Source organism: Dipodomys merriami, unplaced genomic scaffold, assembly GCF_024711535.1.
Source record: "Dipodomys merriami isolate MVZ:Mamm:240054 unplaced genomic scaffold, mDipMer1.0.p SCAF_31, whole genome shotgun sequence".
Taxonomy (NCBI): Eukaryota; Metazoa; Chordata; class Mammalia; order Rodentia; family Heteromyidae; genus Dipodomys; species Dipodomys merriami.
In genome coordinates, this window is record NW_027204604.1 from 2,909,015 (window position 1) to 2,935,726 (window position 26,712).

At 36.8% G+C, this 26,712-nt stretch overlaps 1 protein-coding gene across 1 annotated transcript in view; it reads left to right on the forward strand.

The window, feature by feature from the left end:
* The window catches only part of Ush2a (usherin), a 640,266-nt gene that overhangs the window by 377,616 nt on the left and 235,938 nt on the right, over positions 1-26,712 (forward strand). The gene's annotated exons all lie outside the window — the stretch shown is intronic.

The window sequence follows — 26,712 nt, forward strand, 5'->3', positions numbered from 1 at the left end:
GCGTATCATAAACTCCTTATATTAACATAGGAATTAAACTAAGTGAGATGTGCTAATGCTAATTTAACTTATAGAATGATAGTGGCAAATCCCAAATAGCATTCACTTTTTATTTCCAACACTCACTGTTGAGATTTAAAGGACATAAAGAGCATCTTTTATTTGCAGTAACAGTACTTTCTTCCCTCACTCAGTGTATGTTTATGATCACTACATTTTTACTTGTGTGTAATAACAATGCTCATAGTTAGCGCTAAGATACCCTTAGAAACGAAGAATATATTTAGTCTGAGCTCTTGAATAGCATTATGGTGCAGGTTCAAGAGTTCTAGGAAAAGAATTAAAAAAATAAAAACGGAATCCAAATGTTAATCCATAAATATGAAACTTTCCTATGGCCTTTACCCCTTTAAGGTCTGGAGTTACTAATGGGGTTAGGATTTCAACGCTTAATGGGGCTCAGTGCATTACTGTTTGGTATGCATGGAATTCAGCATTCAGTTTAATAAGTGGTTGACATTGGTGCTGTCCCTTAATTTACTTAAATCTAATTGGCTCTTTTATCAGTCAAACCTGTATGGATTGGCAGTTGATCAGAAAGGGTCAGTCATGACTCTGCATGTAGTTAAATGATGGATCCACAATTTCAAGTTATACTTGCATGATAATAAGCAAAGAAAAGAACAAATGAGCTTAGAGGAGGCAGGCAAGGAAGCTTAGAAGTTTTGCAAGATCTTCAAGTTCAGAACAAAGGCATTATAGAGTATATAAATTTTAAATACACTGCATTTTGCCTCCAGACTTAAACCTTTTTTTTTCCAGATGAACTGAAATCTTGTCTGAAACTGTCTTTGTTACATCAAAGAACTACTCAGAAAGGGAAAAGAGACAGAAGCAGCATAAAAGGGCATAGTTTAAAATGATTAGTGACAAATTCTATACTGACGAGCTAGAAACAGATATTTTATGAAAGTTTTATACTTATTTCCAAAAGGAATCATTTTCTTCTATTTATCTTTTTCTAAACTTCTTTAATGTAACAGTGGAAAGAACTCAGAGCTAGCCTAGTTTGTCAACAATCCATCTCTTCTCTGACAGTAAATGATTTGTGATTTCTATCTTTAAATGGATGAGAATTGTTAGTTTGCAAGCTTCATAAGAAATACTAGCCTTAAGGAACCTGTGTATTTTCAAAACTCTTTTCTTAGAACATGGAAAATGGAAAGGGGAAATGGAATGTGAATAGTTTGTCTTAAATGATGTTTTTGACTCTCTTCTATCCCTGTACCTTTACTACCTTAGACATTGAAAGGGAGTGAAAACTATTAGGAATTAGAACTTAGTGACAGTTATATAAATAACAGACATATGAGTCCTTGAAGCATGGGTTTAGATTACCCTCTTTTACTCACTAACTGAGACAGTGTGCTGGAATCCACAAGTATAACTAAATCTGACTGTTCACACAGAACAAAGGCTCAATGACAATTCTAGTCTACAAAATTGTCTGGAGAATTTAATAACAGTCTATTTAAGGTGTTAGCACAGTGTCTTACAGTGATAAATATTTAGTGCTTTGTTGTATTTTCCTACTGGTTTGGTCAATTTTCTGTGGTTATAACAAAATCCCTAAGGCTGGATATTTTATGAAGTAATCTATTCTTAGACCCTAGGAAATGGCGTTGACATCTGCATAGGCCTTGTGAGGGTCTTGCTGCTATGTCAAAGTAGATGACATCTTGGCATGAAAATGAGAGGGAGAGATCACATAGCCAAATAGGAAGCCTGAGAAGAGGGAGGGGCCATTGTTGCTTCTAGTACAACCTCTTCTCGGGCCAACAAACTAGGGTTACCCAGAACTAAATGAATCCCTTCTAAAATCAATGTCTTTGATAACACAATTACTTCCCCCAGGCCCTACCTCTTCACCCACTTCTCACTACTTCCAGGCTTAGCAATGAGTTTCCAACAGAGGAAAAATATCATCAAAAATTAAAAAAAAAAATAATGGAGTTGGGTGCTGGTAGCCCACTCCTGCAATCCTAGCTACTCCATAAGCTGAGATCTGAGGATTTATGCTTGAAGTCAGTACAGGAAGGAAACTCCATGAGACTATCTCCAATTAAGCACTCACACAAAACAAAAAGATGTAAGTGAAGCTGTGACTCCAGGGGCAGAACACTAGCCTTGAGCAAAAGAGCTCAAGGACAAGTCCCAGCCCCTGAGTTCAAGCCTTAAAAGTCCCATAACCTGCAGAGAAAGAAAGAAAGAAAAGAAAGAAAGAAAGAAAGAAAGAAAGAAAGAAAGAAAGAAAGAAAGAAAGAAAGAAAGAAAGAAAGAAAGAAAGAAAGGAAAGAAAGAGAGAGAGAGAGAGAGAGAGAGAGAGAGAGGGAGGGAGAGAAAGAAATAGAGAAAGAGCAGAAGGAAGGAAGGAAGGAAGAAAGAAAGGAGAGAGAGAGGGAGGGAGGGAGGGAGAGAAAGAAATAAAGAGCAGAAGGAAGGAAGGAAGGAAGGAAGGAAGGAAGGAAGGAAGGAAGGAAGGAAGGAAGAAAGGAAGAAAGGAAGAAAGGAAAGAAGGAAGAGGAAAGGAAGGAGGGAGGAAGAGTTTACTGAATTTTTATTTGAAGGAAATATGTCAAAATCTTTCCTAATAGGAAAATTAATATTGACATTTTTTATCTCAGTATAAACATAAAGAAATTTGTATCAATATAATCTTGTTTACAATGTTTATAATTTGATACTTGAAGGAATGTTATGAGTACTTTTTATATGTGAGTGAGTTTCAAAATTAAATTTAGTTAATTCTCATAAGCAGAGCTTGGCTATTCAGATTTCTACTTATAATTACAAGCTGTAAGGATAAGAACTATTTTGTTTGTTTATTTTTGTAGGCCTACTGACTAGTTCAGAATAACTGGTAAATACAGAAATAACTAGAATATTTTGTGATAGTTACAACTTAGGAACTATTCTTGAGAATTTTCTTGTGTCCTCATATCTTTTACTTAGATAATCATTTTTCTGACTTGAATTCAACTTAAAATTACTTTTTCTTGGTCCTGCCATGACTGCCTTTACAGTATAGATACAAATAACATAAAGCCACCTGTGTATGTGTGTGTGTATGTTTAATTAATTGCTTTAACCACCATTTTCAACTTAAAAATATTATAAGGCCAAGTTGTGCTTTATGGTGGTATCTTGTTATCTTGAAGTCTAGCATCCTTACTACAAAAAAAATAATCACACCTCTAATATATAGTTGATTACTCCCACTTTCAAAGTTCCTTAAAAGGAGAACAAAAAAAAAAAATAAAGATCATTAAGGAAGCACCTAATTACAGAATCTTTCTAGGTTTTTATAATGTCCCCACCAACTTCATTATTTTTCTTACACTATTTTGACAGCATTTTTTATTAAGTCATAATTTTTAAGTTTTACAAAGCCATTAATTTTTGTGGAAACAAGTTACCATTATTTTCATCACTTTAAGTGAAATTTAATTAGGTTACAAAATTACAGTGCGAAGCATGAATAACATAAAATTTTTTTGGAAAATAAAGCTAACTTTTCCTCCGTGTGTAATTCTACTGGTGGATATAGAATGCTGTCCTTGAACGGAAAAGTAATTAACTCTCCATCTCTATACATTACCAAAGAAATAGGAAATCTTTACTTAACTGGAAAATCAGTTAAAAATCACTAGTGAACAAAGTGTCTAGTATTTAAGAAAAGGAGTTGAAGAGGGCAGTAAGATCCAGCCCCTAATCTCTGTCTCCATTAGAGGACAAGACAGTCTTGCTATTAAGTTCTCTTAGGCTCAGTATTGTACCACTCTGCCTTGAAAGACAGACAGACAGAAAGATAGATATATCTCTGACTGTGTCCCATTAGTTGATTGGACCCAAATCTGTGACATCCTCAAGTGAATTTACCTTTCTTCTTCCATTTTTAAAGGACAGAGTATCTCTCTCCCTCTTTATCCCCTCTCTCCCCCCTTCTCTCTCTCAAAAGAGAAAGGTTTAATTTATTTGATTTTTTTTTACTAGTCTTGGGACTTGAACTCAGGGCCTGGGCATTGTCTCTGAGCTTCTTTTTGCTCAAGATTAACACTCTACAACTTGAGCCACAGCACCACATCCAGCTTTTTCTGTTTATGTGGTACTGAGGAATCGAACCCAGGGCTTCAGGAATGCAAGGTAGGCACTCTACCACTGAGCCACATTGCCAGCCCACTTTTCTCTTTTGAAATTTAGCAATACTTCTAGGACCTCAGAGGAATGGACTGCCGATAGCACATTGGCCACCTGGAGAGGCTTGGTTTCACTATCATCTTACAGTGTTGAGTTCTGGACTCACAAACCAGGCATCTAGTAAAAAGAATGAAGTGCAGACACACACTTGTGCTCTCCTGGGCACACCTTTCTTCTTCCAACGTGCTGAGTGCTAGAAACTACTTCTATAACTTTTGAAGTCTCTGTTTAGTGGAATCATAATCATGTAACAAATCCAAATCAGAAAAAGACATACTTAATCCCTCACTTCCCATGCAATGCATCAAATATATTACCAGAAAGATTAGGGCAGTGACTCAACCTTAGTCTTTGCCTTTGGCAACAGAAGATGTGAAGGTCAGTAAGGAGGATAGAAAAGTTTATTTAATAAAAAAGAAAAAATGGGGCCGAGAACAGAACACATAGCACAGGTATGCTACCTGGGATCAGAACTTTAGCCTATCTCTGGCATGGTGTGCCATCTTCCTCTTTACAAAGCTTGGTCTTGGGCTCAATATGAGCATTGAGTGGCTTTGTGATTGGAGTGTCTCCTGTCTGTTTCCTTTTGGGTTCTGAGGCTAAAGATTTGCTGTCCCATCCGTATTTCCTCATTCCTTGATCCTTTCGACTTTTATATTCTTCTGTAGCCCTCTGCTCCCATTTCCTTGACAGTCAGGTTTTGGTTTATCAGCTGCCATGTGCAAGCTATGCAGTCCACCATTCTCTTATTGTCTCCCTTTCTGCTAACTTGTATCTGAATAGCAAAGGCTCTTTCTACAAATCAATTTAGTCCTTCTCTACAACCAGATTGTTCTTACCCTTTGCAAATCTAGAGCCCACCACATGTTTTGTGTGGTTGGTTCATCTGCTCTGGGTCTTCTTTGATTTAATCAGCAAGATGTAAGTAAACACTTCAGCATGGTATATCTAAAAAATTGCAAGGGTATAAAGGAATGGAAATAAAGGAATATAATTTTATGTTTGAAATTGAAATAAACAATGGGCTAAGATGGTATATGACTTTATGCAGAGGGTAGAAGGAAGGTGAGATTAACAGCTTTTTATAATGTAAAAGCCAGCATAGTGATATAGGATACTGTGGAACAATATTCTTTAAAACAACCACCATCAGCCACTGAAACAGATGGTTCATCTTCACCTTTGGTATATTAAAAGCTATGCAATTTATATTACACCCAGTTCCTATGAATCTTTAGAATCGTTGTGCATAATGTTTTACTTCTGTGTATATCTTCCAAATGTGCTGCTATTTTTCCCTTGGAAAAAAGTCAACCCATTGAAGATAATCAAGTAGGTGGATTCAACAAATAAAAAGTATTTAAATTATTAATAAACTAGTGGCTTTTGAAAGCACTGGCAAATCCATTTAGTGTGACACATACTCCCAAATATGAGAATAGAGCCACAGCAGTTATGACTGTTTTAAACACGTTGTCAAAGTCTTTCATGGATTTTATTTTTACCTTTACCTTTGTGGAATTGGTATTTATCCTGTTCTGTGTATGTATGTGCATGAACATCATGAACCAAAAAGAGCAATAGATATCTATTTTATAATTTCTAAAGTTTACTTTACTTTACTTATTCATCATCTTGACAGTGAACTTCCTGCTTCTAAAAAAAAAAAAAAACCACACACTTTAGAAAGGGACTAACTTCTAAGCCATCGAGAAGACGGAAGGGAACTTTTGAAGTGTGCTTACCATGGACTCAACCAGCCTCCAGCAAAGGCTGCTAGCCTTGCTCATTTGCATACTCTTCTGTGGCTCACTCAGACACACACACACACACACACACACACACACACACGCACACACACATACACACACACACACCTGCAATTAAATGCTATCTTTAGAACATCCTGGGGCAAGAAAAGACTAAGAGAATAAAAAAATTAAGTTAAAATCCCTTTTTTTTTTTACTACTTTACCAGCAAAGATAGGAAGATAGTATTGTTCTTTGAGCTTCACTGATACTTTTTAAATCATATTTTTAAAAGAATAAGAAGTATAATTCTCTTTTCTGGCTTTTTTAATCTCAGAAGAAAGATTTATCTATTACTTTAAGGTTATTTAAAAAAAAAACCCTCCAATCTATCTGACTGGATCTGCAGTTTGAAAGCAACTTGAAGTTTTATTTGAATTCTTAGAGTGCCCTAAAGAAATTTTTGCATTATTTCTTAAAAATAATATCTTATTCTTTTCTTTTTCTCTTTTTTTTATTTGAGCAGCAACAGATGAATACTTGACTTGAATAAAATCTACAAGCATTTTACCTACCTGTATAAATACTCATAAAAATCAAGACAATCCTTAATATAGCTTAGATACTTCAAGGTATATTTCCAATCATTTTAAAAATCAGCAGCATGAGGAAATCCCCTGTTGTCCTCCTGCAAGTGGATAAAGAACACCTAGAGTCTTGTGAAAACTTCATGAAAAGCAGATTGTGACACCCATGGGCATATCCATTGTAACCACTACAGTATTCTTATTATTAATTAATTGGAACAAGCAAAACTTTGGTGGGCAGGTAGCTGTGGAACCTATGAAAAAAATGAGAGTGCAAAGTACATACTCTGTCAAGTATGTATTATCTAATTCATAGTTTATGAAGCCAGTCCTTTCCTGCACACTTCAGTGACCACATTGGAATGTGTATGGGCTTCCATTCCTAGCTTAGCATGTCTATATTGTGTCTTATCTACTAGAATATAAATACAAGGGAAAGAGTAAATGGATAACAGTGGGAGAAGAGGCAATCGTAGCTGGTTTTGCTCTCCTTCTCACTATTTACCTTAATAACTCTAGGCACACGTTAGGTAATTAATAATGCTCACTACATTTGCTCCTCTAATCAGGTGGTACCTTTCCGTTTACTCATGGTCAACTCTGATCTGAAGATATTCAATGGAAATTTCCAGAAATAAACAACTCATGTATTTTTAATTGCATGCTGAAGTCTCATACTATCTCCTACCCTTGTCATTTTGTCCAGCAGAGTCTATACACACTTACTGTTCACTTATGAACCATCTCAGTCATCAGAGGTACTGTTACAGTACCACAGCACCTGTGGTGGTCAATTTTCAGTGTCCTTAAGAATGGCTGCAAAGTGCAAGACCAGTGATCTAGCACTCAGATGTGCCCAGGAGACGCTATTGAGTGCTTCTTTTTTGGTGGAAAGGTACAGTTCTAAGCTTAATATTTAAAAAAGGATCATAATGCTGATTTCTCAGGTCTCTATAATAATGAGTCTACTATCTGTGAAACTGTGATGAAGGATGGTGGTTTGTTGTTAATTTATAAATCAAACTGTCATAGATGTGTCCTAGATATAGAAAGAGTAGAGATAAAGTTTCATAGTGTGTGTGAGTCCAGATACATCCCAGGTTCTTAAATAACACTCTCATCAAAGGAGGAATGACTGTATCAAATCCCAAGAGAGTAATAGTACATTTGTGCCATTTTTGAACCTTACATGCCCTCATGTCTCTTGGTTAGAGGGTTCCAGTTTTCCTCTTAGCATCCTGTGCTATTCCACAATCAGACCTTGTGCCCCTGTGTTTTGCCCACAATCAGACCTTGTGCCCCTGTGTTTGCTCGCTTGTTTGTTTGTTTCAGGAATGATAAATATTTCAATCTGAGCCAATGAAAAGCAGTCAAGCAGTACAATGCAGAGAGCATATATCACGCCCTGCATTTGAACCTGCATCTCATGCATCTAATGCCAGCCACTTCCTGCAGCCCCTCCCTGCCAAATCTGAAAGTGCAGCTATCATGAGTGGAAGCAGAGGAGACCTGAGAGGAGAGAGACAAGATTCTGCTGATACCATTTTCTCTCTTCAATCCATTGAGGCCCCAATCCAACTCTTTCTCTACATTTTTCTCTTGCAAAAGCCAGTGGAACCTTTTTGTTATTTACGCTTCTATGATTTTGGCATTTTCACCACATGAAAACAAGTGTTTAAACAACAAGATGGCTGAGGGAAATGGAAATCAATGGAGTCAGGGAGTTCATGCCTGCTTAAAAATCATTTCGAACCATGGCGGTCAACAGAGACTCTGTGTTTTGAGCCCTCCCTACATGAAAACTCAAGGGAGCAAACCTAATGTGAAATGAAATAATAGGTTCTAAAATTATGAAGTATTTTCTGAAGGGGTTCCTTAGGACACTTTAATTGGCAATCTTCTGCGGAATTTCTCTTTTGTTTCAGGTCCCATTACCTATCCAAACTTTTGCCAGTAACTTTCGCACTAATTATTTGGTTTGACGTAAGCAATTTATTTGACTAATACATATTTCTCCTCACTACCACAGCAGACTCAAACCAGGTCAATAATTTTCACAGAGGGATCCCAGATCTGAATCATCATGATTACCTGAGAACTTACACCACATTCAGATGCTTGAGCTCCTACCCTCCACATACAGGACCAGAAATTCTGACATTGAGGCCAAGTAATCTAGATATTAATTGTTGGCCCCTACCCTCCAACAGAGCCATTTGGATAGATGACAAGTTTGAAGCATGTCTTTAAAATGCCCTCAAAGGTTGGCTGTGGGTGGTGGTACTTATAATTCCAGCTATTGGGAGACAGAATTAGAAGAAGCATGGGTAGAAGCTAGGCTAGGTAAAGTTAGACCATATCTCTAAACCAAGCTAAGCATGGAGGTACACACATGCAGTTTCAGAAGGCAGAGGTAAGAAGATTATGGTCTAAGACCAACTCAAGTAGAAATACAAGGCCCCAACTGAAACTCTCAGTAAACATGTAAAAAGGACTGAGTGTATGGCTTAGGAGCTAAATGGTTTGCCTAACAGGTAGAAGACTGTAGAGTTCAATCCCCAGTGCAACAATAACAAACAATAAGCCCTCAGAGCAAAAATATCATATGATCATATGATAGGATCTTGACTCTACACTTCCAATTAGGATATAGAATACATGAGGGAAAGTGGGTAAATAAGGCCCATAGATCATTAAATATAGAAGCTCTATCAAAGGTTAGTAGACCTGTCCAAGTATGAGGAAGGTGTCATGTTTCCCAATCTTCCTGAATGGGTCAGGACCAGATTCCAGATGTTGAGCCCTACCTGTGGCACCAGAAAGCAACAGGCCTGATGTGTGATGCACTGAGGAACACTAATCAGCCCTCCTGGAAGGAGGCTGTCAAGAACATTTCTGCTGCTCCCTGATTTCTTCACAGAACATCTGTTGTAAAGAACTCCATGAACCAAAGCCCGAGCCTCTTCCCTCAGGGAGTTGCCTTTAATGAGCGTCTTGTGGCTACACCTCCTCTGTGGGTTTTGAAATGTGTTTCATCAAGTCATTTATATCTTTATCCTGAAATCCATGGTTTTCTGGCTGTTAGATCTCAGAGCTGAGGTAATTTTATTTTTCCTTCTAGGAATTTCACAAACACAAGTCCACAGACTAGATTGATAGAGTCATCAGTTGCCAAGAGAATAATTACGGTGATGTAATACTTCATTTGATGGAAAAGATCTTTTTAATGTAGACTTTTCTTTAACCAAAATAACATTCAGTATATAGCGATGTTATTTTCTCCTTTTAAAAATTAGCATTTGTTAACTGTTTGAAATAATGAGTTCCACTGTGACATATTCATATGCCTATAAGATGTTAGTCATAATCCAACTCCTTTAATTCTAACAAACTCTATGAGAAAAGTGTGGTTATTACCTTGGTTATACATGGCTTGCAAACTAGCACATTAAGATCATGTAGTAGTCAAACTTAGAAACCATATTTAAACCTAGAAATGACTTCAGGAGCCTAGTTCTGCAATTCTACATTGCATTTGGCGTGCTTTCCATCTGGCCTGTTTTAGCAGAGGTAGTGTATATTTCTAGTCCTCATTGGTCAACAAAATCTAAGAAGTGGCTTGCCAATTGTGTCAAATCTAATTTCCAGACTCTGAGTGTTGAAAATCTGTTACAAAGGTACTAGAGTACTTTCCTTAATCAGCTACAGTCTCCATGCTCTTCCTTTCAAATCTAATGAGAGAGAGAGAAAAAAAAGTTACCTAAATATACTTGAACAATTGTAACCATGAGATGTACAAGACACTATGTTGAAAATGATCTTTACAACTTGGGGAGAGGGAAGAATTTGGGAAGTGGGGAGGAAAGGGATGGTAGAGGAAAAACAAAGGAGGGGGTAACAATGTTCCATAGGAAAAGTACTCATTACCTTACTCATGTAACTGTAACCCCTTTGTACAGTATCTTTACAATAAAAATAAATATACTTGAACAGCCTCATAAAGAAGCATTAAGTAGAAGCAATATGGTGTAGCCTGCATAGACAGCAAGCAGTTTGACCCATCCTTTTCTAGTGTGGTACTTCCTTGACACTGAGTGGTTATGTTGTATGGGAATTCAATCAGAAAGATATGGAGGTGTCCCAATTTAAGAGGTTGAATCACGAGTCTTTATTGGAACACTGGTGACTGCAGGTGGACTCCTGTCACAAAGACTTGAACCCCCTAGAATACACCTAATACTGTCAGAAAACTGAGCCATGAGAGCAGGAGAGGAAAGAAAGAGCAGAAAAACAATACCGAATAAATCAGATCAACCCCAGTGGAGAGCTGAAGTGGTATGCCATGTTGACCAGAGGAGAAACAGAAGACAGGAGACACAAGACTCAGCACATGAGACATGGCATAATGGTGTCTGAGCTGATCCAGGCCTAAACAGGGGCAGCATCACCAGGCAGAGACACAGGAAACTCAAGAGTCTCTCAAGAGTTCAAAGCACAGGACTGACAGGTCCAGTATCCTATCCTCCAAGTCCCTGCCCCTTCCTCTAGGAACTCAGGCACGCCCATTACCTGAGGATGGAACTTCTCTGCCTCTACCAGGAGACAAAATGGTGCCTGTTAAACTCAACACTCTATCATCCACCATGTGGCAAGATGGTGCTGGTTATCTTTATTTCATTTGGACCAATTTCCTTTGTGCTCACTTATGTACTACAGGAAGAGATTTCTTAAAATAGTCCTAGTATTATACTACATAGAAGAAGAGCTTCAGAATGTCTCAGATAATGTTTTCTTTCTGGCCATTTAGTGATTAAATGACTTTTGGGTTTACAACGTACATTCCTTCTCTTGACTCACAATAGGACATTTCGATTTTCACATCCGCTTTTCTGCTGTAGATGATTTGTGCAGATGTTGGATGGAAAAAAAATCATTAAAATTTGTTGAAATACATTTACTCAGAATATTAATATGTATCACTGGTGCCATTATTGTTAATTACTGAGTTGTCCTCTCGGTGGGACAATATTAAAATTGAATACCTTTTGTTAATACTCTGTCTCAAAGGAAATGAATAGAGGTGAACTTCTGATTGTATATAATTTCTACTCTTGTAAAGAGACAGAGTTGTACAGTATGACTTTGGAAAATTTCAAACATTTCCTTAAAAGAAACAGGAAAAAAATGCCTCTGTTTGTGAAAATGAATGGAAACGAATGTATGAATGAATCTTTTTCTTCCTGTATTAAAACTACTTTCCCTGACTACATTAAAAAAAAAACAACTATAGTCTGGCAAGGACATTTATTCCCAACTAATTATTCTAGAATTCAACACTGTTGATAGTATACTATGGGGAGAAATTTCTGGAATGATCACAGAATTGACCACCTGTGTTTTCCAGTCCATCAGACAGAAGAAATTCTTACAAATATGATTTTGGGGACCTGCCCACAGAATGTTGTAGATATAGTTGATTCTGTAAAATCTAGCAAGAATATATTACACATCATACATAGTGGATAACTTAACCACAGTGTCCGTCAAACTGTAGAATCCAGTGAATGGACTTCCTATTGTTGCAGTCCATGTTCGTTTACCAAATGTGTGAGCCTGGAAAGTGTGAACCTGAAAACAAAGCCTTCATTTGTTCATCTGAGAAAGGGTATTTATAATCATAGAACCTTCCTTTATGAGTTTGAGCAAGAGATAATGTGTGCATGTGTGTGTGTGCGCATGCATGCTCAGAGAACACCTGACTCATAAGTAGGTGCTCAATTATTTGCTTAAAAAAGATAAAGTATAATATTAAGTACAAAATTTCCATAAATCATCACCATCAAAATGAAAGTTAGTCTCACCCAAAGACATCTAACTTTTAAAAAAATTTCCTTGCTGATTTTAACGACTGCCTGCTTTGAAAAATAAATGTAAGGAAACAGCAGACTAGTGGTGGTATGCTAAATTATAAGTGAGGACTAATTTGAAGATCAAAGACACTCTTTGGGAGTTATGCTTCACTGGTAAGAAAAGCATTTGCTGTCTCCCTCTGTCTAATGTATTTGTTCTCTCTGTCTTAGAAATATTCCTCCCCACAGTTTCTGAATCTTGATGTTTAATTTAACACGAAGGTCTTTGAGAAGCACAACAGGGGGTTCTTCCTGGTAGTTCTGGCATTGAGGAAATTGAAATGTACATGGTTTTTTTTTTCATTTTATCAAAGAAGGGCAAGAATCTAAAGTGACATTTTATATCAAATGAATTATGAACTGTGTACTTTGTACCTAAGGGAACAACAACTAAATTAGGGTTTTAGATTAAAGAAAAAGAGACAGACACAAATAGGTTTTTAATAAAACATACAGTAATTTCTGTTACTATATCTGATAGAGACATAAAGGATGCTGTCATCCCACAGAAGTAGTGAATGACTAAAGCCTGTTTGGAAATCTCTAAGATTTAAATATGTTATTTGAGAGATTTTTTTCTCAGGAAGGATTAAACTGAAATTACTTACAATACTAGGCTTATTGCCAGGGAAACATTTTTTCTTATACTCTTTGCTTTTTCTCAGGACTTGCTTAGAAAGACAGTTGCAAATTTTCCTGAGAGAAGATGAAAGTAGGGTATATATGAGGGGAAAGATACCATTCATAGATACATCTATATGAATATCTCCCACATGCTAACCTTTCTTTATGTGTTATATGTACATCCATAGATGTACATTTTTCTCATTAACTTTTATGGATGCTAAAAATCAGATTTGGTTAAAATCTTAATTTCCAGCTCTTTGTTAAGAAGAGGGTCTCGTGAATTTTCCTGCCTGGGCTGACCTTGAAGTGCAGTTCCTTAACCTCGGCCTCGCAGGTAGCTAGGATTATAGGTGCAAGACACTAGATTCTGGGGCAAGTTGTGTATGGTTTACTATGTTTTTCTTATTTTAATGTGTCCATTACCCAAGTTAAAGGATTATTAATATAAATATTTTTCTTAAAGAATTCTTAATCTATTCAATATCCTAAAATGATAACATTTCTTGGTATTACTCTCATATATATGTTCTTAATCAAAGAAAGTTTACATTAATAGAAGACTATATATGACTATATGTGAAATTCACTAACTGAGGTAAAGGATAATTTCTTATTCTGTTCTTCCTGTTATAATAAAATACCATAGACTGATGGCTCTTTAACAGCAGAAATTTATACTTTGGAGATCTAGAGACTGGGACCTAAGACCAAGGTGCCAGCAGACTTGGTGCTAATTGGCTTCCTCAGAAACAGTGCTCTTCCCACTCGAGCCATGCAGAAGCTACAGAGTTCTTGTCTATTTCACATGAAAGTTCTGCCTTACCACTTCTGAAAGACCCACACACACCTGATATTATTACCAGTGGGTGAAAAATAGAGCATAGACATCATTCAGGTAATGGCATGTCATCTGATAATGTTATGACTTGAGTTGAGTAATAGTATTCAATTTGAATATTATATGCCATGCTGGAGTTATGATGGTTTTAAATAACCAATCCATTCTGATTATTTTTTAAATTTTATTGTAAAAGTTATATGTAGGCAGGTTACAGTTACATAAGTCAGGTGTTGAGTACATTTCCATTTGAACAGTGGTGTTTTCTCCCCTCCCATCTTCCCTTTCCCCCAAGTTGTATAGTTCATTTCCAACATAGTGTCTAGTGAGTATCACTGCTGAATTGGTTCACTGTTTGTCCTACCATTTCTATGCTTCCCCTCCCCCTCCCCAAAACAGATAAACTTACAAACATGACAAAAGGTACAGAAATCAAAAACAAAAACAATTAAATAGCTAAAGAAAAAAATTACTCAAAGATCACTTAATTTCTAGATACTTGGTTCAACCCTAAAATAGCATGATTTTTATAGAGAATCTTTAGAAATAGCAATTTAGAGAGATCGTAATGATTTTACAGAGAATCTAAGTCTAAAATATAATAATTTATTTCTTTACCACCTAAGTTGGCTCTCTTTTGTTTGTGTTTCTTGTTAGAAACATTCAGCAAGGGATAATATTAACTCACTCTTTTAATTCTAAAGAAAATAGCTTAAAAAAAGAAAATGGCTTTGACACTAGCTTGAATTTAGTAATTGTGAAAACTATTTAACTTTGTTAAATTCTTCACATAATTCTTTTAACTAAAGTGAATGAGCTAAATATTTGAACTAAATATAAAATTAATCAATGAATATTTTGTTGCACATATTTTAAATTTTTTCCAAATGAAGATATGTGCTAAAGAAAGAGCATTCAAATAGCCAGATACTCAAGCAAAAGAAAATTAAATTTATACTAATTAGATGGCTATGATGGCATACAAAAATCACTGTAATAGTAAGATATTCTCTTAGGAATATTAAGAAGAATTCAAATGTCAAAAGCAAAGGCTTAAGTTAAGTGTAAATCACGGAAATTTATGTAAGGGAAAAGAGCAAAATTTGGATACAACAAAAAGAAAAATTCTTCTGGGAATTCTGACCACCAACTTCAGGGCTTCTAATTAGTCTGACAAAGTTAACACAGTCCTATAGCCTAGTTGAACAGATAATTTATCGAGTCAGATTCAAAATCGCTCTTTTTTCTCAACACACAATTAGCTACATCATTCACAACTTTGAGGTCTTTCAAAATGAACAGAGGACAACATCAGTCTGTCTGATGTTGACTGGTTAACACAGTCACTAAAATGGTCTCACAGAGAAATTAGAAGCCATTCTTTAATCTTAAATCACAAGGACAGATGCAGGTGGACGTATGTTGCTTGGGTCTTATAATTGCTGATGTGAAGTGGATTTTTTTTACTCAAGATGGTCAATAGTAATTAGTATTCAGTGGTGTCTTTTTATTCCGGTGGCCTGACCTACCTCTGCCCCCTTTTTCTATATTACTCCTATTATATGCTGTAACCAGGGATGTACTGACTTCTTTTGCATTCTAATTAAAGCATTCTTGGTGATCGCAGTGGCTATTTTTCATTTCACAAAGAATAATTACTTGAGCCAAGTGAGAGATCTGTCCATTGGGTTTCATGTTCTTTTGGGAAAATGTTTGCATTGGTTTTGATGGATATAGTCACATTGTTGTGAAATGTTGGAGAATATCTGGATTTTTCTGAAAAATATAGCACCCTCTTCCCCCCAAAAAGAAGTCAGAGAGGAGGACAAGTGCTCTACCAGCTTCATGTATTAAGAAATAATCTCTAAAATGTTTAATTTTGCCACTGAGATAAGAATTAGGTGATGATTTTATTTTGTTTTGTTTTTCACAAAATTCCATTTCAAGCACCTTCTGTCTTTCTAGACAGAGGTTTTGTACTAGATACTTACTACATTGGGGAGGGTGTTAGAAAAGGGCCATTCTTCAGCTTAGGTCCGTATCACCTGTCATGCATTTTGTTTTTCTAATTTTCCTCTGAAACCAAGTCTGGGATTTCTCAGGTACAAAGTTGCCTGATGAATCAAAGAAAAAAATAAATGCTGAAAAATAAATAAATCAAGAGACATAACTAATGTCAGGTGATTAATGTTGATTTAAATATAAATTTTATTTGGTGAGAGGATTATAGGTAGTCCTTTTGAGAAATCAGATAAAGTAATTGATTGACTATCATCTATATATTTAAGAAAAACTAATAGCTGAATCTATGGCTCAGTGTTGTAATGTTTGCCTAGCAAGTGTAAGAGAGGCTATACATTCAAATCCCATAACTGCAAAAACTGGAATAAAAGAAAATAAAAACACTCTAAGATAATTTTGTTTAGTATTGGGAGTACGTTATAAACTCACTCATGTCCATACAGTGAAAACTTCCTGGAAGAACTAAATAAATTTAAAAATCATACTATTCTAGCTACTTGAGAGACTGAGATCTGAGGATTGCAGTTTGAAGCCAGACTAGAAGGGAAGTTATTTCCAGTTAGCCACCAAAATGTCATGAAGTAGAGTTGTGGCTCATGTGGTAGAGCAGTAGCTTTGAACAAAATAACTAAGAGACATTGCCCAGGCCCAGTTCAAGCTCCATGACCAACTGACACATACAAAGAAAGTAAAAGTTTATAGCTCATCTATCTTCCTTCCTTCTTTCCTTCTTTCCTTCTTTCCTTCCTCCCTTCCTTCTCTTTCTTTCTTTCTCTTTCCTTCCCTCCTTCCTTCCTTCCTTCCCTCCTTCCTTCCTTCCTTCCCTCCTTCCTTCCTTTCTTGCTTCTTTCTTTCTTTCTTTCTTTCTTTCTTTCTTTCTTTCTTTCTTTCTTTCTTTCTTTCTTTCTTTCTGTCCTTCCTTCCTTCCTTCCTTCCTTCCTTCCCTCCTTCCTTCATTCCTTCCTTCCCGGGCTCCCAAAACTCTGAGAAAGTGTAGTACTTAGTGGCAATAGCTAAACTTAGTCTCTGTTTTGTGTAATAATGTTCTGGTTCTTTCTTATCACTAGTTAGACTTGTTTTCTGTCTTTTTTTAATAAATGGATTTTATTATGCAAAGTCTTTTTTGTTGTTCCTTTCGTGCATTTTTACTGTTATTTATAAAGGCGATGCTCAGAGGAGTTACAGTTACATAAGTCAGATAAAGAGTACATTTCTTAGCCTTATTTTCTGTGTCTTATTTTCAATGTTTTAAAATTACATTGGGGAATTATATTAAATTTTGTTATATCTATATTGAAGTATTTTCCCTTTCTTTCTGGAACACTTACATAGTTTCACTGAACTGGCGTTTTCTGTGACTGAGTAATTACCCATTACTTCAGCCTGTCGCAGTCACCACCCTCACTGTCCTCACAGTTTTGTCTCCATTTCATTTTTTCTCATGTGTTTTTCCTTGCTAAGCTTCACAAAACTTTTCTAGTTGTTCATTACTACGTTTCCTGTTCATATAACAGGCCAGACATTTAATAGATGCCTTTAAAAATATTTGCTGCCTTAAAAATATACCATGCATATTCTATAGAGACTATATGCAATTATGTTATTATACATTTATGTCATGTAACATGGAATTGTCATCATTCAGCTTCATTTACCTTCAGACACCTGGCCTCTGATGTCAGTTTTCCCTTATTTGCAAGGACACAGAGAAATCGATGATGAATGAATGAAGTGAATAGTAGTATTTCTGAGCTAATTTGACATTGCTTCCAAGCAAATTTCAGTGGACTTTGACCAGTTTCTGAACACTGGCAAACTCCCATTGGTAGTTGTATGCTGAGGGTCTTTCTGGAATGATAAGGAGACCCTGCTGTGAAATTAGCCCAGGAAGTCTTGTTTAAGAATATGATGGGCTAGGAATGTAGCTTAGTGGTAGAGTGCTTGCCTAGCATGCATGAAGCCCTGGGTTCAATTCCTTAGCACCATATAAACAGAAAAAGCTGGAAATGATGCTGTGACTCAAGTGGTAGAGTGCTAGCCTTGAGCAAAAGAAGCTCAGGGACAGTGCCCAGGCCCAGAGTTCAAGCCTTGAGACTAGGAAAAAATAGGATTTAGCTCATTAGCCTATTTATTCATTGGGTTGTTGATTTTTTTTGGAGGATTTAAATTTTTTAAGTTTTCTGTATATGCTGCACACTAGGACATTTTCTGATATATAGCTGGGTTTCTGTGTGTTTCTATTTAGCTTGTTAGCAATATCCTTTGCCATGCAGAAACTTTTAAGTTTGATGCAATCCTATTTATGAAGTTTTCTTTGACTTGTGTTTCTGGGTCTTTACCTAGAACATTTCAACCTGTGCCTAGAAGCCATAGTGTTTCCCTCGTCTTTTCTATAATAATTTCATGATTTCTAGTCTTACACTGAGGTCTTTTATCCATTTTGAATTGATGCTGGTGTAAGGAGATATATAAGGATCTGGTTTCAGGGTGGATATCCAATTTTACCAGCATCATTTGCTGAAAAGGCTGTCTTTCTTCCACCCTTCTGTTTTTTTACTCCCTTATCGAACACTAGATGGCTATAAGTCTGTGGATTCATTTCTGGGTCCTCTATTCTGATTCATTGATCCTCAGGCCTGTTTTTGTCCCTCTACCAAGCTGTTATCATTATAGGCAAGTGGTTACAAATGAATTAATTAAAGTATAATACAGTGAAATCATATAAGATATCATATATCATATAAGGAGAGCTCAAATAGTGTAATTCTTAGAAAGACTAAGTCAAAGCCCAACAACTAAGTACCTGAAAATGGGTACCTGCCAGAAGGGAGGTGCCTGAGGCGGGGTAGGGGAGGAATAGCTGAATAAAGGAGGAGAGGGGAGAAAATGTAACCAAGAATTTATTGTATATGCCACAGAATTTAGAAAACTGAGGGAAGTAGAGGGTCAAAGGGGAGTGAAAAGGAAGGAGGGATGACACAGATTAAAAAAACAGTTTTGTTAAGTGGCAAAAAAATCCAGTGCATATCCTAAAAATTAAGAAAAGTGAGTTGGTTCCATATGTTAGCTATGGTAAATAATGCCGCAATAAACATAGCTGTGCTGGTAGCTTTAGTATGGTCTTGTTTGTGATCATTTGGGTAAATGCCCAAAAGTGGGATTGCTGGGTCATCGGGGAGCTCTATGTGGAGTCTTTTGAGGAACCTCTATACTGCTTTCCAAAGTGGTTGAACAAGTTTACACTCCCACCAACAATGGAGTAGGGTTCCCTTCTGGCCACATCCCCTCCAGCATCTGTTGTTATTAGAGTTCTTGATTCTAGACATTCTAACTGGGGTGAGGTAGAATCTCAATGTTGTTTTTTTTGATCTGCATTTCTTTTGAGGCTAGAGAGGTTGAGATGCCCCTCAGTAGATGAATGGATCAAAAAAATGGAAAGACTTGGAAAAAATTATACTAAGTGAAGCAAGCCAGGCCCAAAGAAACATAGGTCCCACTGTTTCCCTTATTTGCAATAACTAGTACCTGTGTAGGACAAGCAGAAAAGGTCAAAAGCTATGTACATATGACCAGATAAGATGACGTTAAGCAAAATGAACCCCAAGATAGGGACACAAATATCTTTTTTTCTTTCTTGCTATTGTTTCTAATGTATTTATAATGTACCATGTGATTTTTTTTGTTTCTTTGTATGTTCCTCCCCCATGGTATAACCCCTATTTTTACTGTATTTGAGGTCAGTGCCCTGCATCTTGTATATTCACTTCTCTAATTTGGGGAGGGGAAGGGAAAAAACAAAATGCTTAAATAAGGATACAGATTGACTCATTGTAACAATGAGATACAAAATACTATGTTGAAAACGAAATTTACAACTTCTTGTGGGGGGGGGCAGGGAGGGGCAGGGAGGTGGAGGTGGGAGAGAAGGGATGGTAGGGAGAAAACAAAGGAGGAAGCAACAATGCTCAATAGGAAATGTACTCATTACCTTGCCCATGTAACTGTAACCCTTCTATACAGCATTTTTACAATAAAAACAAACGTAAAAAAAGAAAGAAAGAAAAGTGAGGGAAGGAGTGAGTTTGGAGGGGTGGGTGAGAATGTTAAAAGGGTGACATTGATCATATCATATACACTGTATATGATATGTATATATATGTATATATATATATGTATATATGTATATATATGATATATGTATATATATCATAAACTGTTTTGTCATATGTCAACTCCTTTGTACAATTTCTTAAATATAGTAAAAATATTCAAAAAGGAATATGCTTTAGTCTGAAAAGAATTCCTATTGAGACCCATTTAATATCGTAAATGATTTTATTGTACATTTATTTCATACATTTGTAGTTATTCAAAACCACTTCTTATAACAGATGCATTCATGTCATAGAATTAAGAGCAATGTCTTTGAACTAAACAATTCTAGTATGAATTCTCACTGTATCAGTAGTCATAATTCCAGGTAAATACTTAACTTCTCTGAGTCCTGGCTTCTTTTTTGACAGTACAAGGAGCTAACACCACAATTTTGTAGTAGAATTTCAAGGGAAAAATTATAATTAAGAATCTGGCACACAGTTTGTGTTTAAAAAGTTAGGCCTAACGAGAGTATGTTGTGGACAATCAATCTATTTTAATATACTTGTTACCACTCAACACTCTGTGTTTGCACACCCTTGTGTTCAAGGTTGAATGTCCATTTGTTAGCACATCTGTATATTCCTCATAATTAATATCTTTTAAAATGACATATGGTTGAATGACTGGAAATCGAGTCTTGCCTTCTGTTTTTAATTTGTTTATGACTCAATGACTCAGTACATGTGTCTGAACTTTAATTTTCCATTCTGGAAACTAGAATTTAAAATCCTGACTCCTATGAAAGCTATTTCAGAAAATGATGGAGAAATATGCAATGCAATATGTGCCAATTTATTCAGCAATGTAGTAAGGGTTCACATAGATAAAGGTCCATTGTATCTTTTATGTTAAAAGAGAAACTTACTTGAGAATGCAATAAGGGGGTAATTTGAGGAGTAGTCAGTATCCAAATGGACCAAGAAGTATTACATCTGATTGGAATAAGCACAGGAAGAGTTAGGAAAGCCTTGAGGTACTGAATGAGGCTCAGAACATGATTCACCTGCAAGGACTCTTTGAAAGAGCCTGCCCGGCCCTCCTGGCAGTGACAAAGCTGCTTGGATGTTTCCAACTTCTGAATCCTTCAAAGCATCATAGCTCTGTCATGCTATGAGCATGTTCTTTTACAGTTATGTCAGGCATGTTTACCTATAAAATATGCAGAAGATAATCTTACCCCTCTTTCTATCTACTCTACCTTTGGCCACCCTACAAGATCCTGCTGCAGTAGTCTTAGCACCAATTAATGTGGGTTTGAGGGGTGGAGTGTCTTAATGCAGCATTGTATTCCACAGTTTTGCAATGCACGTGCATGCAAATACCCTACAGTATTACTAAGATGTTAAGATGTCCCGAGAAAGAAATCTGTACATAAGGGGAGTACAAGCATTTCTTTTTCTCCCTTCCTTTGGTTCTTACTATCTTAGTAGTTACCTGCTAGATGGGAGAAAGTCTCTATTTTTGCTATGGAGTTCTCTCCCACAGAGTTCTATAAATCTATATGGGACAAGATTTGGAGCATATGTAAATAATTTTGTTTGCCTTGTGGGAATTTATCTTACATAGAAAAACATCCAAAAGGATAATCACTTAAAATTGTAATCAAATTGTATATTCAAAATCATTATGCTACCTAGACCAGGTCTGGCCTCGATTTATTACTTAATGTTTTGTATTAATTTTGCCTTCCACAGAGCTTGAGTTTGAAAGTTTATTAAAAAAATAACCTCCCTTCCTTTGGATTTATAGATGGGGTAGCTGTTTTATCCAGTTGCCATGTAGAATTAGTATTTACTGGACAAGATATGTTGATTCAGGAGCTTGTCTGTGGAGCGTTTGCCCCGAGAGGGTCATATTAAACTTGAGAGAAGCTTTTTGAGCAACATGGCATCTTGGAGCCAATATATCAAGCTGATAGATACAAGGCTCTTCTGTTAAGAAACCAGGGGTGGAATTATGGCTGGCTAGCCGTTATTGCTTCAGTGCTAAGGAGCCTCTAAGGAGTCGAGCTAGGATAAAAGGGGTTAAACAGAGGGGAAAGAAAGGTTTACAGAATTCAGCCTTACTGAAAGCATACAGAATGAGCAGTTATAGATAGATGATTTTTAAACAATAATTTTGGGAGAATTTGCATTTTTTTAATAAGCAACTGTGACCACTTTAATGAACATATTGCTTTTTTTTTTTTACATGATGGTTGAATGTTCTTATAGAGCCCACTTTTGGATGCTCCTCTATGCCATCTCAGTAGTGGAGCAATATGAAACAGTTTTTGTGTGCATACAAAAAAAAAACTATGATTCTTTTCACGCTGATGACTAATATTCATTAAAAGATTAGATCATCAGCGGCATTTTACTTTTTTAGAACAATAAGATGAAAGTTGGTATAATTTGGGGAGGGGAAGGGAAAAAAACAAATTGTTTAAATAGGGATACAGGTGGACCCATTGCAACAATGAGATGTACAAGTTGCTATATCGAAAAACGAACTTTACAACTTTAGCAGGAAGGGAGGAGTCTCACAGGGAAGGGCAGGGATGGTTAAGGGAAACAAAGGAGGAGGCAACAATGCTTGATAAGAAATGTACTCATTACCTTGCTTATATAATTGTAATCCCTCTGTACAGTATTTTCACAATAAAAAACTTATTAATAAAAAGGAAAGGAAAGACATGATTTCATCTTATATATTAAATGAATTTTCACTTTTCCCCTATTTTTATAGTGCTTATTTTATATGTTTGTACAGGTTACCAAGGAACCCAAGAAGATATGTTGATATGAAATCAACATTAAACCCGTTACTGGTGGTTCACACCTATAATCCTAGCTACTCAGAGGTTGAGACTGGAAGATTGTGATTCAAAACTAGTCTGGGCAGACAAACATGAGAGATTTTATCTTTAATCAACCAGTAAAAATGCTGGAAGTAGAGGTGTGATTCAAGTCTTGAAGCATGAGCCTTGATAAAAATGCCAACTTAGAGTGTGAAGCCTTGTGTTTAAGCCCCAGTACTGGCAAATACAAAACAAAACCTAAACCCTCAGCATTATCAAAATGACTTGTGTTGATAGATACAATAACCTCTTTTTTTTTTTTTTTTTATTTGGTCATGGGGCTTGAACTCTGGGCCTGAGTGCTGTCCCTCGGCTCTTCAGCTCTAGCACTCTACCACTTGAGCCACAGCACCACTTCCAGTTTTCTGGTGGTTTATTGGAGATAAGAGTCTCAGGGACTTTCCTGCTTGGGCTGGCTTTGAACTGTGATCCTCAGATCTCAGCTTCCTGAGTAGATAGAATTACAGATGTGAGCCACCGGCGCCCAGCTCCATAATATCATTTTTAAAGACTTGAGAATTATATGTTCTCCACACCTAACAAGACTCAGAGTTAAGTTATGCGGTAGCAGACCCTGACAACAATTGCGTTGCATTTTCTGTCACGTGATGCTTTTGATGGGAGAATATTTCATAACTTTTCCTGTCTCATCCCATACACCCTCATGCTTGCCAGTCAGTGGATGTGTTTCATTGTCATTTACTCACTATAGAAATGGACATCATCAGAGAACTTTGTTCTTGATCCATCACCAAGCCTACCTACTTCTCTGCATCTCAGTCTTTGTATTTACATCAACAACATAGTACCCTTGATCTCTTTAACAGCCAGCAGCCCCGACTCTGCATTCAATTCACATGTGACCTGTTTTGCTTCTCTCACAAGAACTTTGCTCAGGCCATTGCTCTTGCCTTTTCTACCTTGGCCTCCCCCTCAATTGCTTATAGGAGAAATCTCCAATAAGCATTCATAAATGAGCTAGTCTTAGGAAACTGCTTTGGTACTACGAGCTTCGATAGCGCCTGTACCATTTTTAACTCCCCTTTACAATAAAATTCCCTCAAAAGAATTGTCTGCACTCACCAGATCTGCTCATTTCTCCTCATGCTCTTCTCAGTCACCTTCAACCAAACTGCTGTGTCCACCTCTGCATTGCTCTGCTCTTGACAAGGTCATGAACCGACTCTGCATGGCCAAATGCCAAGTCTAATTCCCAGGATCCTTTTTACCCTAAATTCTCTTCACATTTGCGCAGTTGATTGGTCCTTCTTTTTTTTCAAAACACGCTTTCCTTCTTTGACCTCAGTACCCATCCACCTTCTCGCTTTCTTCTACTTCACTGACCACTCCTTCTCAGCTTAATTTACATTAGAGACTACCCCTAAAGTTTTGGTGGGTTTTGGGGCTCAGGTTTCAGACCTCTTATTTCTTCCCTCTGTCCTCTCCCCTCAGCCTCTACTTCATTCCTTTTATCTCCAACCTTTAAATACCGTATCTACATGGGCCCAGAACTTCTACCCAAGACTATGCATGTAACTTATTCCTCCAGATCTCCACTCGAGGCTGCTATACAAAATAACTCTTATGAAAATGCAGCCAAAATACAATTCTTGATCTCTCCATACGTTATTTCTCTCCCAAGTGTTTCTCCTCTCAGGAATGGTAGTACCATTCACTTGAGCGTCTGGGCTGAGAACAATGGCATTTTCATATGCTCTGTTAACATTTTTCCCCAACTCAAGGGAACATATCTCACTACAATCCCTCTTCACTCAAATCTAAGCCACTAGACCCTTACATGTGAATGATTACAGTGATGATATCCCTTCTCCACTCTTCCTTCTTGTCCTCTTTAGTTCCTGTTGTGTCATTTGCTGTACTAGAACACTGCAATGACTCTCAGACACACTTAGGATGGAACACAAGGCTTTCAGTGTCTAGGACTTTTCAGTGTCCTAGCCATTGTACTTCCTGCCAGTCCCACTAAGTGCTTTCACTTTCCCTCTCTTTCTTCCTTGATCTACTCCATCACACTGATCTCTCTGCTGTTCTGCATACACAAAGAACTTCCCCCTCCTCCCTACCTACCTCTGTTCTTCCTGTTTTCTGGCTAGAGGGCTCTCCCTCTAGACATAACTCATGGCAGCCCCCTCATGTCATTGCTAGCGCTGCTCAAATGTCACCTAATTATGTGGCCCTCCTATAACCTTTTAATCTCATCCAAATTATTATTTAATAACTAAAATTACACACTCCTTTTCACTTTCTTCTCTTAGCATTTTTCCCCTCCCAGGTAGATATCTTTCCTCTTCAGTGTAAGCTCCACAGGGGCAGAGCTCAGATCTGTTTTAATTAGGTCTGTTTTTCTCTCCAAATGAAGAACCCTAGTCAGGACAGAATGGAGCCTCCATAAATGTGTATTAAGAAATGAATGAATTATTGATGAACTCAAAAACCCTTAGAGAAGATGGTTGAAACATGTAATCTAATTCTTCCATTCCCCACCCGTGACTGTCTGTTAGCCTCCCTGTTCACAGGCAGATTGTCCTAAACTGTAGAGAACATAAAATCCACATACTGCATGAGATGAAACCGAAAAGAAAATTGAAAGCGGACCCTGATGTTTCTTTTTTCATTATTTCTATAACTGTTCCTCTTCCACCAATGGCTGTATGCATCTGTAGTTTCCTGGGTCTATGGTTCTAATAAGAGGGAAGTTAGATTAGAATGGTCAGATTATTCCTTACTAATTATGTTACAATAATAATAAAAATTATTCTAAAGGAAGTTCAGACCAGTCTTCCAATAATTAGTAATAATAATAACAATATAGTTGTCAGCTAAGAATTTCCACTGCCCCAAAGAAATTATTACATTTAGATGCTCTCTGCTTTTTCACAACTATTTTCGAGGGGAAAATTATTGTCTTTAAAGATCAGAAAATACAGGCTCAGCATCATTACATAATTTTCTTACAGTCACATGGTCTTTGTTTAATTTGCTTCTGAGTTTTCATCTAGCTTTAGAACGAATGCTCATGTGATTGGCTATACTTTCAGGCTATACATTCAGGCTGTACTTGTTGGGAAAATTACTCAGGTTAAAAGGTAAAAGGTATTTTTAAAAGGTATTTTTAAATTAGACTGGAGATTGGGCTTTAGTTTCACTCATTTTTTATTAGGCCATCTAGAACAATTAAAATACAGTTTCCTGATAGATAATATCATGCAGTTGTGTTGAATTCAGGACAGATTTGGATCAGTACCAGAAAAAACAATATGCTCTCTCCAAACTAGGACTTATAACTCCAGGAAATGGAAACAAGGATTTATTTTTCTTCATTGCTGTTTTTGTCTTCTTTTTTGTCTTGCTCATTCACTTATCTGTCTTTGGGAGGATAAATGGGGCATAGAAATTGAGGGACAAAGGGTGAACAAATGCAGCGTGGTACTCACTCTGTTGAAAATGAACTATACAACTTGTGGGTGGAATAGGAAGCAAAAACTGGGAGAGAACGAGGGAAGGGATGCCATTGTACAAAAAGAAATGAATTCTTTGCCTGACTTATGTAGCTGTAACCTCTCTGTATATCACCTCTATGACAAAATTTACCAAAAATGGTGTGTGTGGGAGAACACTAGAACTTATTTGAGTAAAGGCAGGGGCAGTGTGCAAAGGAATGACTGCAAAATACGCATAAAGTAAAAGTTGAGTTTTCATATTTTC